This window comes from Felis catus, chromosome B1 (genome assembly GCF_018350175.1).
Source record: "Felis catus isolate Fca126 chromosome B1, F.catus_Fca126_mat1.0, whole genome shotgun sequence".
NCBI lineage: Eukaryota > Metazoa > Chordata > Mammalia > Carnivora > Felidae > Felis > Felis catus.
Genome location: NC_058371.1, coordinates 159,555,697 through 159,571,474, shown reverse-complemented (window position 1 = coordinate 159,571,474; position 15,778 = coordinate 159,555,697). Strand labels below are relative to the sequence as shown.

The 15,778-nt window shown below is 42.6% G+C and overlaps 2 long non-coding RNA genes across 5 annotated transcripts in view; one reads left to right on the top strand and one right to left on the bottom strand.

The window, feature by feature from the left end:
* LOC109499153 overlaps positions 1-8,335 on the top strand; it is a 33,613-nt gene extending 25,278 nt beyond the window's left edge. For 3 of the 4 annotated variants that reach the window (XR_006597085.1, XR_006597084.1, XR_006597083.1), the window contains one exon: positions 6,233-8,335. This is a non-coding gene — a long non-coding RNA (uncharacterized LOC109499153). The remainder of the gene's footprint in view (positions 1-6,232) is intronic. The other variant, XR_006597082.1, reaches the window with a different exon arrangement.
* On the bottom strand, positions 7,537-15,434 carry LOC109499156. Its single transcript, XR_002156328.3, has 2 exons — positions 15,297-15,434; positions 7,537-7,669 (listed from the first exon to the last, which is right to left on the bottom strand). It is a non-coding gene; the product is annotated as an uncharacterized LOC109499156 (long non-coding RNA).
* Positions 15,435-15,778: the final 344 nt, after the last annotated feature.

Below are 15,778 nucleotides of genomic sequence, written 5' to 3'. Positions count from 1 at the left end.
GTGGATACAGAGATCTTGCAAAGGATGGATAGCAAATGGAGTCCTCTCTGACTAGAAGTCCCAGAGCTTTGATTTACAGCAATGTTCTCCCATCACCCCAGCTTTGGCAGGCATCCCTGACCCCTCCCATTCCCTGGCTCTCAGATCTAGTCACCAAGCCCCTCAATTCTGCTCCAGTGGTATCTCTCACATCCCTGCTGTTCCATCCATGCCTTGTGCTAACACTCCATTTCAAGTTCTCATTACCTCATGTCTAGATCATTTCAAAAGCTTGACTAGAGTCCCAGCCTCTGAGTCTGTAAGTCACCCCTCCCACAATCACCACATTATTCCTAAAGAAACTGCTTCCATCACACGATTTCACCGTTCAACCCCCTCCTTCCCCACACATCCCCTGTGACTACCCAGTGTCTGCCGATTATAGTTCAGCTATTCAGAAGGAAGTTCAAATTCCTTCTTAATCTAATTCTAATCTTCATTTCCAAAGTGCTTTCTCAGGATTCCTCTGTAAGAATCCTATGATTTAGCCAAGATTGTTTTCTTATTATTCCTTTATCATGCTATTTCCTTTCCCACCTCCAAGCCTTACCCACTCTATTCCTCATGCCTGGCACATCCTCCTCTACTCTTCTAAACCCTGTGTGTCCATCATAACCCAACTTGGACACCCTCTCCAGTGTGACACCTTCTGTGCCCACTCCAGGGAAGTTGATGTTCTCTTTTATCTTACACCTCTCATTTGACACCTAGACCCCATTGCTTTACATTACAAATTTGCTCTTTGGTGATACATGCTCTGTTTTCCCAGCTACCTTGTGACCATCTCACAGTGAAGGGAGTGAAGGAGATGAATGGTGGGAGGGTTTTGACAGGGAGGTGATGATGGTAGAGTCTGGTGGTTAGGCCTTTGGGCTGGGTTTGAATCACAGCTCTGCACTAACTACCTAACTAGGCAATCATTGCCAAGACCCCTAATCTCTCAATGTCCCCATCTATGAAATAAGGACAACGACTGTCCCTTCCTCATAGAACTATTGTGAAAATTAAATGAGTTGATATTTCGAGAGCCCTTATCCAGGGCCTGACACATAGATAAAGCTCAACTAATATTTATTATTACTTTCATTATTGAACCAAAAGAGTTTATAATGTGCTAGACTCCAAATAAATGACCTTCTTTAATATGTATAGGCCCCCTATGAGGTAATAGATCATGCCCTAGCTATGGAGCCTGCTGAGCAGCCCTGAACTGTATTTCCATGAGAGAGAAACACACCCCAGTAATGTTTAAGCCATGTTTATTTATTTTTTAAGTTTATTTATTTTTATTTATTTTAAGAGAGAGAGAGAGAGTGTGAGAGTGGGCAAGGGGCAGAGAGAGGGGGAGAGAGAGAATCCCAAGCAGGCTCTGCACTGTCAGCACAAAGCAGGGCACAGGACTTGAAATCACAAACCATGAGATCATTATCTAAGCCAAAATTAAGAGTCGGATGCTTAACCAATTGAGCCAGGTGCTGCTAAGCCATGTTTAATGTCCCTGTTGCAACAGAACCTAATTCTAACAGGTACAATTCCTGTTATTCTGGTGCTGGAATTAGAAGTGCTTCTCTCTGGTGGCCCTTAGGAACTTTATTTCTAGTATTCAAAAAATTCTATTAGGAGGGAATGACCCAATTTAAGTCTTTCTCACATTGGTCGGCTTTCTCTTTAGAAGAAGCAGGATATGACACTGAAGAATAAAGAAAGAGAAACAGATACGGACTCTTTCTAAACAGGTGGGGAGGAGGAAGGCTAGGACTAAATTCAGGGATCCTAGGCTGACACCACCCATAACACCTGGGGGATGCTGAGGCAGGTGCAATTTCACTGTTAGCAAAGTCTCTTCAAAAATCACATGGATGTTTCGAGCTGTGTAGATCCTGAGTCCAGCCTCAAGCCAGAAACATGTCTGGAGCTAGCTCTGTGTTTTGTTTTGTTTTGTTTTGTTTTTGGTTACGATTTAGTAATTTGCTTTAAGTCATGAACTTGATTTGTCCTTTATGCATTTACAGCTAAGAAATGAAGAAAAATAAAACATAAAAAGACTAGGTAGGTGCCCAAATCAGTGGCTCAACACCACCTCATCCCACCTCCCTCTTGCTTGTTGGAAGAGTTTGTCCTTTCAACAGAGCTGTGAGTTCCAGCTACTCACATTCTCAAATTCCCTGTAGCTACAGCATAGACATGAGACCTAATTTAGTCTAATTGACCTATATAGCCTACTAAGGGTCTGATAGGAAATTCCTTCTCCACTGAATATAATCTTGTTAACACAGGATGTCAACTACTACAGCCATCTTATTAGTGTGAGGTAGACAGGGTTAAAATACTAAGGAAGGCAAACTCAAAAGATGGAAAATATCTTGCTCCTGATGACATCATTGATCCAACCTTTTAAAATTAGACTGAGTCTGGAGTGCTTGGGTGGCTCAGTCAGTTGAGCATACAAGTCTTGATTTCTGCTAAGTCATGATCTCAGTGTTGTGAGATCAAGCCCAGCATTGGGCTCTGCACTGAGCATGGAGCCTGCTTGGGTCTCTCTCTCTCTCTCTCTCTCTCTCTCTCTCTCTCCCCCCCGCCACCTCCCCTACTCATATGCTCTCTCCCTCTCTAAAAAAATAAATCTCAAAAAAAATGGACTTAAAAAACAAATCTTAAAAAAAATAAATACAAAAAAATCTAAAAAAATCTTTAAAAAATGGACTGAACCCAACTTATTGACATATGAAGTAATAAATGTCTTTATTGTTTAATTAATTATGGTTAGATATTCTGTTACTTGTAGCAAAAAGCATCCTTACTGATGCAGTGGCCAAAAACATTTTAACATTCAAAGCTGTAGTGCTCTATCTCTATAGGTTATCCTAGTCAAAACAAATATATCTCACCGTTGCTAGCATGTTATTTCCCCATTAAAAAAAATTTTTTTTTTTACGTTTATTTATTTTTGAGACAGAGAGAGACAGAGCATGAACAGGGGAGGGGCAGAGAGAGAGGGAGACACAGAATCGGAAGCAGGCTCCAGGCTCCGAGCCATCAGCCCAGAGCCCGATGCGGGGCTCAAACTCACGGACCACGAGATCGTGACCTGAGCTGAAGTCGGACGCTCAACCGACTGAGCCACCCAGGCGCCCCCCCCCCCCATTTTTTAACTGGAGACAGGCTAGGGAAATATACTATCTCCACTTTATGGAAGATTATGAAGTTAGGTAATCTGCATTTGAAACCTGGCTTTACCTCTGTGACCTTTGTCAAATTAACTTTTCCATGCCTCAGTTATGTCATCCATTAAATGGGAAAAATAATCATCCTGCCTCATAGAACTGGATCAAATGAGCTAATACATAGAAAATACTTAGAACAGTGCCTGGCCCACAGCAAGTCATTGATCACTTTATATTAGCTTTGCTTTCATCCCCCCAGCAATGTGCCCTTCCATAGGTTTCCAAAGCATTTTGCTGTCACACTTTCACCTACGTTTTCCTTTGCCAAGCATTTCTGGGAATAGCTGAAATGTGGGACAGACAGCTCAATCCTCTTTTAGCATGCATACCACAAGATCATCAGAAAAGAAGTTTGACTAGCAGAAAGTAACAAATATCTTGTCTGGAAACACTATGGAGAAGCCCAAATTCCCTTCACTCCCCAAATCCCATGCTCTGGATGTACTTGACCGCATGCACTGAGACAGAGGTGGCAAGGACTCCTTGGGTTTGATTTTCCCACAGGCCTCTGGGGTGTGCCCTTAGCACTGAACATGTCTCTCATAGATCTATAGCTCTAGTGAATAGAAATAGGAACCCCCCCCCCCATGCTCTTATATCACTATCATTTTTACTTTTTTACCTGCCATTTCTTCCCTTCTTGAGCTTTTTTTTTTTTTTTTTTTTTTTTTTTTTTGCTGGACCAAGAATCTCATTTTGTCTTTTTCTCTTGGGAGACTTTTTCCCCATCAACCCATGATTGTACATCCCTTGTCTGGCTACCACCCACCAGGGACTCAGAGTCTGTTTCAGCTTCTTACATCTGCATTATGCGTGTCAATGGAGGTCGGCTTTCAGCCAGTACTTCTGTATATCTAATCTGTAGAGCCCTTGGCAGCTTCCAAAATACTTGGGCCCAAGTTATTTAATCCTCACAAATATCTTGTGTGGTGCATGTTTTTACTCCAAACCTGACTCCTTGCGCCTTTATCCTCTTCCTGTAGAGATCAAGGGCAGGGGGGAGATGAGACAAAAATATTTCACTTTTTTTGCAGTATAGGTTTGGAGTGATAAGGACTTCACCCAGGTTTACCGCAGCCAGGAGTGATTCAGGAGGAGAGAAATCCTGTGAAGTCCACCAGAAACTCGAAAACTTGGCTTTTGAAGGAACAACAAACACCTGATACTTCTTTGGGGAGAAGGATCAGTTTCTGACATCTAACTGGTGGTCCAAAACAGAATTGAGGGAGAAGGAGGAAGAGGCTCTGGAAACTTGTTGGCATACCAAAGTACTTCCTGACATGAAATCTTTTACCTTTTGTAGGAGACCAAAGAAGCGCAATGTTTGGCCCCCTTCAGATTCAAGATGTTCTACTGATTTATTTATCAGAGAGCCCCTCAAACATTTATATTGGCAATGACTAGGCTAGAAACTGACCCACCCTGTCTCCTTGGGGGGGTGGTTCAGATTCTCTGTGAACAGTTGATGCCCAGGTGAGGTTTCCCTGAACAGGACTGCAGGTTTGTTGAGCTCTGGTTGCTGCGTTCCAGAAGGTAGGAGGAAATGGAGGCCTCTGTGTGTGGCCTGGTACCACACAGCTCTGCCATCTCAGTATCTGTCTGAGCTGCCAGACTCTTGGAAAAGTTCCTTTGATTTCTTCAGTTGTATTCCGTGCCAGGTTGGGAGGCCTAGAGAGGGGCCTGGGGCCCAACCATTGTGCTAACCAGAGCAGTACCAAGTGACAAATCTATGCTGTTCTTTCTTTTTTTCTTTTTCTTTTCTGCCTCCCAGGAAGATTACTACAAAAAAAAACAAACAAACAAAAAACAAAAAAACTCATTTTTTTTATTTTCAAGCACACCCTGTTCCTTCACAAGGAAAAAAGAAGACCACAGAGCAACATTTATTCATAAAGTCTCTATTCAGCTCTCCTTGCTTGTTATTGGCTCAGGGTTCAGCTAACTGGTTCCCACAGAGCACAGACCAGCAGGGGAGGTGGGGTTCAGAGTAGAGAACAGTAAAGAGACCTGCTCTTCCAGAATGCAATGGAAAGCCGCAATATTCTGGATGAGTGGCATGAACACAGTGGTGACTTTATTCTCTATTTCCCCCTTTGGACTGGAGCCTGCCTACCTCAGGGCTGGCCAGACTCACCCACCCATTCCTGCCTGTGTACACTCTGTCTCTGAAAGGGGCTTCCTTGCAGGGGAAACTGAATGTGCTCTTCGAGTGGCTTTCATGGTAGAGCAATTCCCTATCTTAGAAGGAGACAAGTGAGCCATCCTTCTAGCAGCTCAGGAAGAAAACTTTGGAATCATCCCTGATCCCTCTCTTTCTCCCATCCTACTTCCAGTCTGCTGCTACATCCTGTTGGCTTCACGTTCAAAATTTCTTTAATATCTGTATCAATCAGTATCTATATCAATAACAATCAAAACTATAAAATTAAGTCAGTATCTATACATATATGTGGTTCAACAAGAGAAACAACCAGTGGCAGATGCTTATTAAGAGATTCATTGCAAAGAATTGGCTTACACATTTGTGGGCTGTTTAGGTGAGTCTGAAGTCCCTAGGGCGGGAGGGGGTCCTTAGGAAAGGCAAGCAGAAATGCTGAGGCAGGAGATGAAGCTGCTATCCACAGGCAGATCTGCTTCCTCATCCAGGAACCCTCAGGTCTGCTCAGAAGGCTTTTAACTGATTGAATCAGGCCCACCTGAATCTACCATAATTTCACTTACTTAAAGTCAACCCTCTAGGGATCTTAATCACATCTACAAAATATCTTTACAGCAACACCCAGATCAGTGTTAGATTGAATAGCTGCTGACAGTAGCCTAGCCAACTTGACCTACAAGACCTACCATCACATTATCAAAGCCACCATCACATGTCCTCTGAATTACTACTGCTTTAGCCTCTGTACCAGTTTCCCTGTCTCTTTTCTGATCCTGCCTGTCCCTCCCCCTTCCCCAACTGTTTTCAACAGAGCAACTAGAGAGATCATTGCTCCATTAACCAAAGCCTCCATGATGGCAGAAGGATGGCCCCCCAAAGATGGCCATGTCCTAATCCCCAGAACCTGTGAGTGTGTTATCTTGCTTGGCAAAAGGGACTTGGAAGCTATGCTTAGGGTGTGGGTGTGGAGGTGGTCCTGGATTACCAGGTGGGCCCAATCTAATCACATAAAGCAGAAGAGGCAAGCAGAAGAGTGAGAGATCTGCTGTTGAGGACTTGACCCTCTACTACTGGCTTTGAAAATGCAGGAAGGGGCCACAAGCCCACAGCAAAGAGCAGAGGACCTCAGTCGTACAACTGCATGGAACTGAATTCTGCTGGCAAACCCAGTGAGCAGGGAAACAGATTCTTCCCCCCGGGAGTTTCCGGTAAGGAATACAGCTCTGACGATAGCAGAGCTATATTGTGTTGGGCTTCTGATCTATAGAACTGTGAGACACAAATTTATGTTTTTTAAGGTACTAAATTTGTGGTAATTTGTTTTGGCAGCAACTTCCCACCCCACAGTGTAAAAGCCAAGCTGCTCAGAATCCCCATCTCCCTTTGTCTCTGACGTCATTTCCTACTACTCTCCCCTGGGCTCCCCTCACCCCCTCCATCAACTCCAGGGCCTGGACCAGAGTGAAACTTGTGAGGCATGGACCTTGAGATGCCAAAACATTCAGTAATCAAGATAATATTTTAATGACATATCATCATTAATACAAAAGAAAAAGACAAAACTTTGGAAGAAAGGCAGGATCCAACCCTGCGTTTGTACCCCTCGCCTTTGGCTAATCCTAGACCTGATCTTTGTTGCTCTGAACCCTCCAGGCACACTCAACCCCCAGTGCTTTGCCGTTTGCTTTTGCCCTAAATATCTGCAAGCCTTTCTCCCTCACCTGCTTCAGTCTTTGCTCAAATTTCCCCCTTCTTAATGAGCCTTCCCTGACCCTCTATATAAAGTTGCAGTGCCTCACGCCAGCACTCCTGGGCCGCCCTTGCTTTATATTTCCCCAAACATGTTACATGTCTAATATTCTATTTTATTAATTTACTACTGTAGGGGAGATAACATTTCTTCTTTACCCATCGAGGGTTTCTGGCAGGGATGTCTTAACAGGTGAAGAGGAGGAGAGAATACAAATTTCATTTAATAAAAGTTTGCCCGTACATAGGAGTCTTCACAGGAAAAGAAAGATCCAAAGAAGCATCTAGGCCCCAGGGCTTATGTACAACGTTGAAAGGAGAGTGACGATTGTGGAGAAGTAACTAAAATATATGGGGAGACTAGAAGAAGATAAAAGTTATTTTAATAAGGTCTGTTTGTACAAATTTCCCTCGACCTTGACTCCCCATCTCTGGTGATAAAAATGTTCTTTTCCTCCTGGTGTTAGGAGAGCATCTTTCACATTCGGAGTTTCATCTCCTGTTTTCAGGAAGAAGAAAGGTCAAAGTGCTTTCTTTGCACCTGTTGGTTTTCAAGTGACTTTAGCTCAAAATAATATGTCAAAGCAGCATGTTTTGAGGTGGCATGTTCTGAGCCCCTTTATTTCTTATTGTTTGTTGCTGTTTCACCAAGGCCTAACAGTATGTGGCGGGTGTAGGCCTTCAATTGGGGAGGAATGAAGGAGGCAGGGAGAGAGGGGGAGGGCAAGAGAGGAAGGAAGGAGAAGGAAGAACAAAAGTGTGGCTAGTGTCAGTGGGGGAACAGGGTGGGTATATGTATTCAAGGAAGAACTTTCCCCTCGGTTTATTGAAACCTAAAATCCCTGAAGAACTGTAGTAAATTTCAATCTGTCTAAGGAAATAAAGATTTATAAGCAGGGTTATTTTTTCCTCTCCCAAAAGGGAAAGCCATCCAGAGCCAGTATAGTCTATTAGGTTAATTAGCAGATTTGGATTAGCTGTGTGCTTTCTTTTCTAGGACATTAGCTAAATTCTGTTTCCACTGAAATTCTGGGAAATGTTTGAATCCCATGCAGTTTGTCCCAAGTCCTTTGAGACAGAGTCTCTGCAAGCTATATTTAATGATCCCTAGAGGTTTTATTCTTGTCTAGTTTACTCTCAACAAATAAAAATTCAATTTTGATGATCCCTTTCTCCTATTTTTCAGTGGCTTCTAATGAATCTGTTGTCAAAGATTAGTGATAACTTGCATTATAAATTGGTCTTTATGCCATAGTAACAAAGAACATTGTAACAAATGTATCACAAGGTTGATTAGGTTGGAAAAGAAACCCGAGCTTTACCACCATTTTCACTGACTGACTACACGCATGAAAATCAGGGGTTGACTAGAATATCTGAGCTGGGAGTAAAGCGGAGTGAGGTTACAGTTGGTGGCACATGCTAAATTATGAGGATTGTGGGCCAAGGTGGCCAATGTGGGCATTTGTAGGACAATTAAGCTAAGGAACTAGGTTAGGAGAGAGAAGAGAGGTGCAGAAGGAGGCAAAGAAGGGCAGGTGGGAAGTAGAAGGGAGAGACTCAGAGACAAACTGGAAATAACAGACTCCATTCCTGACAGCTCTTCCATTTCCCATCCTAGAGTCTTTACTTCCTGCCCATGAATTCCCATGGGCTCTCCCCACATCTTACTTGAACCAAGTTGAGGGGTTTTTTGTTCCTCATACTTGGACTGTATATTCTTGAGGATGGCCGTTGAAAAAGCAAAAATTTCCTTGAGTGCACTTGGAAACCACAGCCAGATTTGTGCAGTCTTTTCCACTGGAATTAAAGAGTGGGTTTTCATGTTTTTAGTGTATGGAAGAAAAATGAGTTTCAACTAAATGTAGTCTCTTGGATTGGATCCTGGAACAGAAAAAAGGATCTTGGTGGGGGAAACTGGTGAAATCTGAATAAAGTCTGGAGTTTGGTTAATAATCATAGTCATTGTGATTTCTTAAATTTGACATGTACCATGGTTATGAAAGATGTTAACATTAAAGCAAACTGGGAAGAGCATACAGAACCTGTACTATCTTTGCAGCTTTCTTATAGGTCCAAACTTATTCTAAAATAAAAAGTATGTTTCAGGACACCTGGGTGGCTCAGTCGGTTAAGTGTCCAACTTTGGCTCAGGTCATGATCTCACAGTTCTTGGGTTTAAGCCCTGCCTCAGGCTCTGTGCTGACTGCATAGAGCCTGGAGCTCCCTTCCAGTTCTGTCTCTCTCTCTCTCTCTCTCTGCCCCTCCCCTGCTCATGCTCTGTCTCTCTCTGTCTCTCTCTGTCTCTGTCTCTCTCTGTCTCTCTCTCAAAAATAAATAAACATTAAAAAAATTTAATAAAAAAATAAGTATATTCTTAAAAATAGGTTTCAATTCCTAGATAGAGAAGAAAATAGAATGATGGAATGGAAATAGCAACAATAATAGGGGTCAGGAAAACTAGGGTCAAACCTGGAGAAGCTTGGTTTCAGTCCATGTTTGGCTTCTTCCTAGCTTTGCAGCCTTGGCCAAAACACATCAACTCTCTGATCTTCAGTTCCCTCACAAATTCATAGTGCCATTTGCAGAAGCAAACAACAACACTGACAATGATGGCACAGCAGGATGAGCCAGGGCAGTGGTGTAGGAGGGAGAGGGAGCTGGTCTAGCCTGGACACCTAGACTGCATATGAATGAGTTCAACCCTTGGCTTGTGGTACTTACTTTATGCACGTTGACAAATAAAAAGATCGCTGTCATCCATGCCATGACTATAACCCCTTCAGAGATACACATTATATATATAGAAAATTACATATCACTGTGTACACACATTTCCTGGCTCACCTTTCAGGCAATATTCTGTCACTGGCACTTTTAGTGTTTGTAATCATCATAAATATTTTAACTGCAAATTAAAACACATATTTATGCTTACATTTATGTGTCCAGTGCTTACAGTAGGTTATATATATATAAATATAAATATATATATTTTTATATATTATATATATATAACATATACATATAAAACATACTATGGTAAATGTGGTGGTTTGGCATATGTAATATATGCCAATATAACATACTGGTCAAGATGGAGGCTACAGAGTCAGGCTCTGGGTATGAATTCTAACTCCACCACTTATTGTGTGATGCCCTGTGCCTCATTTTTCTCACACAGGGAAAAGATGGAATGTACTTCAAAAGACAATTGAGAGGGGCACCTGCATGGCTCAGTTGGTTAAGCTCCAGCTTTGGCTCAGGTCAAGATCTTAAGGTTCTTGACTTCAAGCCCTGTATCCGGCTCTGACAGCTCAGAGCCTGGAGCCTGCTTCAGATTCTGTGTCTCCCTCTCTCTTTGGCCCTCCCCTGCTCGCACTCTCTCTCTCTCTCTCTCTCAAAAATAAATAAACATTAAAAAAATGTTAAAAGAGACTCTTAAAAACTGAGAACAAACTGAGGGTTGATGAGGGATGGGAGGGAGGGGAGGGTGGGTGATGGGTATTGAGGGCACCTGTTGGGATGACCATGGGGTGTTATATGGAAACCAATTTGACAATAAATTTCATATTAAAATAATAATAATAACTATATCAAATAAGTGCAAAAAAAAGGTTAAAAGAAAAAAGATAAAATATTGGCTTTTATTAACCTAATTTTTAGTTTGTAATAATTTAAACATTACAGGAATGTGAAAATCCTCCAGAATTCCACCCAAAATATTCACTATAACAGTTTGGTGCCTATTTCTCCTCTCCCCCTTCCCGTTTGGGGTCTTTGTATTTTTCTAGTCCATTTGTGTGGACTCCTTGTGTTAAAAATAGTAGTCCTTTGTCTTTATATTTGTTGAATATTTCCCCCAATCTATTGCTTATTTTTTGTTTTGACTATTGGCTTGGAACTTGCATGGAGGTTTGATAAACATGATTGCATAGCCTATGTGAGTGAGATTTCTGTCCATTCCCAGCCTGATTTCCTTTTCTTGAGGAAGCTGAGGGGCAGTGTAGATAGTATCAAGACCTCAAGGAAAAGGGCTGGATTTGGGTGCTCAGTGTCCTGTCCATCATGGTGGCACCTTCCGGGATGTCCTTATTCCCATCTGATCTGTAGTTGTGAGTCCATGCAGGTCCCATCCTGAGGCCTCTTCGGATCTGCTCTCTGCCAGTGCCACGACTGGCCACTTCCTGGTCACATCAATGATCCTGTACTGTTCTGGCAGGTGTTTGGACCTGTGGGAAATGCTTAGGCCAGCTTGGGCCTTCTCAAACCATATAAGCCCCACACTATTTCTCCTCTACTCTCCTGCACTAGGCTAAATTTCAGGAACTCTGGGGTCTTCTTGAGGTTCCTTCTAATTCTTTAGTTTACAGATGCATCTTCCCAGGAAGTACCAGGCCCTGTCTGAACAACCTTTTTAGGTATATGAATATTTGTATGCAAGAAGCTGGTGGGGGTAGGGAGCCATTCAGAATGACCAACAACTATGATGGAGCAGAGGGAAAGATTGAACCAGGGCTCAAGTGCAGCAGAGGCTTCTACCAGTTCCTAAGGGGGCTCTGAAGCTGGATGGCCCCTCAGAGTCCTTCTAAGGTAAAGCAAGTGGGACATACCTGTGTTCTTTCACATAGAAGAATCATTATTATTGGTTGTCTCTAGGGAGGGAGTGTACTCTTGTTCTGGGCAGCCTTTTGCACATCCTGGGGAGGGACTCAGGTGAGAGCCATCAGATATCAATACTCCAGGAAGCTGGAGGGAATGAGCATTCAGTCCTGGAGGGGGGATGTGGGCAGTGACCACAGTGTTCCCCATGTGCCTCACTGGCCTTTGAGCTTTCTTTGTGCCCCTGGCTCCTCTCTCTTCTCACTCCTCAGGCTACAGAATCTTTATCTAGTCTAGAGGGATAGCCTGGCTTTTTTAAAGTCTTCCTAATTTATTGTTTGCCCTGAGGCCTTGGATTTTGAAACTCTAAAGCCAAAAATGAGCGTCCTTTGTTATTCACATTCTGCTGTGTCATCCTTTCCTGAGACAACAGAACAAAATGCCTAGCCACCTAAATGTGGGGCTGGGAAAGAGTGACAGGAAATACCAGAACAAAGTTTCAATATATTACCCTGCATCATGCGGAACACAATACACAACGTGTATTTAATATTTACATGATGCAAACGACCCAAAATGATGCTCCACAGATTCTTCTTACCTGGTGAGGACATAAGAGAGGGATTCTTAAAAGGGTACCAAAGCACACCTTGCTAGGGAAAACCTTTCAGAATCTTCAGGGGATGGGATGAGAAGGGATGGGTAAGGTCTTTATATTTAGCCAAAGGGAGCACAGATTTATTTATAAATTTTAGAACATTGCAAAAGAGTGAGATCTTTTCAGAGGCTGGAAGACATGGGATCCAGAGAACAGGATAATTCTTGACAGAAGGAGGGAAGCCTTTTCCATTTGAATTAGAGGGGAGGAGGAGAGTGAGAGGTAGATGGGGGTAATGGCAGGGCATGGTGGAGTCTCCTTCAAATGGTGTCTTTTCACTAAGAAGCTGGAGGCAAGGTTATTCCATGCAACCAAAGGAGGAAATGCTCTCCTGCAATGAATTTTGACAAGAGAACTTTGAAATAGCTCCAGGAGAGCATAAGAAAGTCCTTCCCTGGGACAGGGAAGGAAGTGTCACTGAGCAACACAGGAGCTAAACATAAAGGCATTACTCACTGAGGTTGGGAGTTTTTCTAAAACAGCACTGACCAGAACAGATGTGGACCCAGATAAGGAAGAGTGATGATTGATACATTAGTGGATTTTTTTTTACTTCAAAATTGAAATATTGGCTCAGTCGGTTAAGCTTCTGACTCTTGGTTTCAACTCAGGTCATGATCTCACAGTTGGTGAGTTCAAGCCCTAAATTGGGATCTGTGCTGACAGCATGGAGCCTGCTTGGGATTCTCTCTCTCCCTTTATCTCTGCCCCTCCCCTGCCCCCTCTGTCTCTCTCAAAATAAATAAACAAACTTAAAAATTTTTTTTCATTTGAGTTATAATTGACATATATTAGTTTCAAGTAGACAACATAATGATTCTATATTTGTATATGTTGCAAAATATTTTTTACTTTAATTGAAGTATAACACTTATGGAAGATTGCATACATCATGTATAGCTTAATGAATTCACACAGTGAAGTCACCTGTGCACCCAGCATCCCAGAACCCCCTATATTTATTTTCTAGGCTGCTTCAACAAATAACCATAAATGGGGTGGCTTCAAACAACAGAAACTTCTCTCAGTTTGGAGGCTAGAAGTCTGAAATCAGGGTATCTGCTCTGGAGGAGAATCCTTCCTTGTCTCTTCCTGGCTTCTGGTGATTCCCAGCAGTCCTTGGGGCTCCTTGGCTTATAGTTGCTTTGGTCTTTGCCTCCAACTTCACATGGCCTTCTTGCCTCTGTGTGTTTCTGTGCCTCTATGTCTCCCTGACTTCACATGGCCTTCTTATAGGGCACCAGTCATTGAAGTTAGGACCCATCCTCACCTGGTATGCACTTAACTAATTACATATGCAAAGACTCTATTTCTGAGATTCTGGTGAGGTTTTGAACTTGAGGAGGACACTGTGCAACCTAGTATACCCTCTTTGTGTACCTTTCCAGTCACTAGATCCAAATTTACTTTGATTGTTGTGGGTTTTTACCACATGGCGTAATGGAAGGCAAATGGAGTGAGAAAATTGGAAGTATAAGCAAAGAATTGTGAAGCGTGGACTCTAAGTGAGGTTCAGAATAAAACAAAGACAAGAGATAAACAGGTAGATGCAGTAAGAAGCAGAGGGGTCAGGATTCAAGGTTTTGAGAAGGTCAAGGAAACAGGCCTACTGGGCTAACAAAAGAAGACACACAGAAGAATAGGGGATTGTGCCAAGTGAATGGCCATTTGAGTTTGACTGTTTTCGCTCTAGATGGCTCCAGTAAACTACCTGTTCCAGAGTTATTTGTACATTGTTTTAATCACTAGAACTTTAAAATATTTTTACTCTTAAAAATGCCTAGGCCCTTAGGGTTATCTTTTTTCAGAGCTTTCCTTGATATTCTGAAATATCAAAGTTAAACTTCCAGATTACTTTAAAATTGTGTTATGTTGGGATGCCTGGGTGGCTCAGTCGGTTAGGTGTCTGACTCTTGGTTTCAGCTCAGGTCATGATCTCACAGTTCATGGGTTCAAGCCCGGCATTGGGCTCTGTGCTGGCAGCACAGAGACTGCTTGGGATACTCTCTCTCCTTCCCTCTCTGCCCCTCCCCTGCTCGCTTGCATGCATGCACACATATGTGCTCTCTCTCTCTCTCTCTCTCTCTCTCAAAATAAATAAACTTTAAAAAAATATATAAAGACAAGGCTGTGAACATAAAAAAAAATCAAGGCTGATACATGCTACAACATGGATGAACCTTGAGAATATTATGCCAAGTGAAAAAGACCAGATGAGAAAGGCCACATATGTTATGATTCTATTAATGTGAAATGTTTAGAATAGGCAGATCCATAGAGAAAAAGCAGTGGTTGCCAGGAGCTGGAGGAAGAGGGGTATGAAGAGGGACTTCTTAATGGGTATAAAGCTTCCTTTCGGCAAGATGAAAATGTTCTGGAGCTAGATAGTAATGATGGTTGCACAACATTGTAAATATACTAAATGCCACTGAATTGTACACTTAACAATGGTTAAAATGGTGAATTCTGTTATGTGTATTTGTGTGCAAGTGTACACATACACACATAACACAGCTCAAGGCTGTGAAAACAGGGAAAGCAGGTGCAGGGTGTTCATTATAATTACCCCCTGCCCAGGACATAGGCCAGGCCCCACACCCTGGCCAGGCTCATTCCTCTGATTCTTTTTTTTTTTTTTTTTTAACATTTATCTATTATTGAGAGACAGAGCATGAGCAAGGGAGAAGCAGAGAGAGGAAGAGACACAGAATCTGAAGCAGGCTCCAGGCTCTGAGCTGTCAGCACATAACCCGACACAGGGCCCGAACTCACAAACCGTGAGATCATGACCTGAGCCAAAGTTGGATGCCTAACTGACTGAGCCACCCAGGTGCCCCTCATTCCCCTGATTCTTGACCAGCTGTACCTCTGGAGGAGGGACTCATGTGTCCTATCCACAGGTATGGAGTGATGGCCTCTAAGTTTCCTTCGGAATCTGAGATCCTCTGATCTTATGATTCATTTGTGGGACACTCCTTCCCCTTCTCCTTCCCAAAGACTCTCCTACTTAGAGACATAACAGTATGATGTACAAAAGAAGGAGCAAGAAATATGGAATCAACTGGATCCACAGTCAAGTCTCTGCTTTGTCAATGCACTTGCTGTGTGACTTTGGGCCCGTGATGTCACAGAGGTTCTCTGAGCTTCCTGCTTCCTTGGCTATAGAGAGAAGATTATGACTACTGCCTTGCCAGGGTGCTGCAGGGATTAGCAATGTGAGTGGGGCTGGCACAGAATAAAAGCTAAATACATATTTCTAATCACTGACTTTTTTTTAATCAGAGAAATTTAGAAGTCCTTATCAAAAAGTAGCTATTTAACTATTACTGATGTAGTGGGATCTAAATT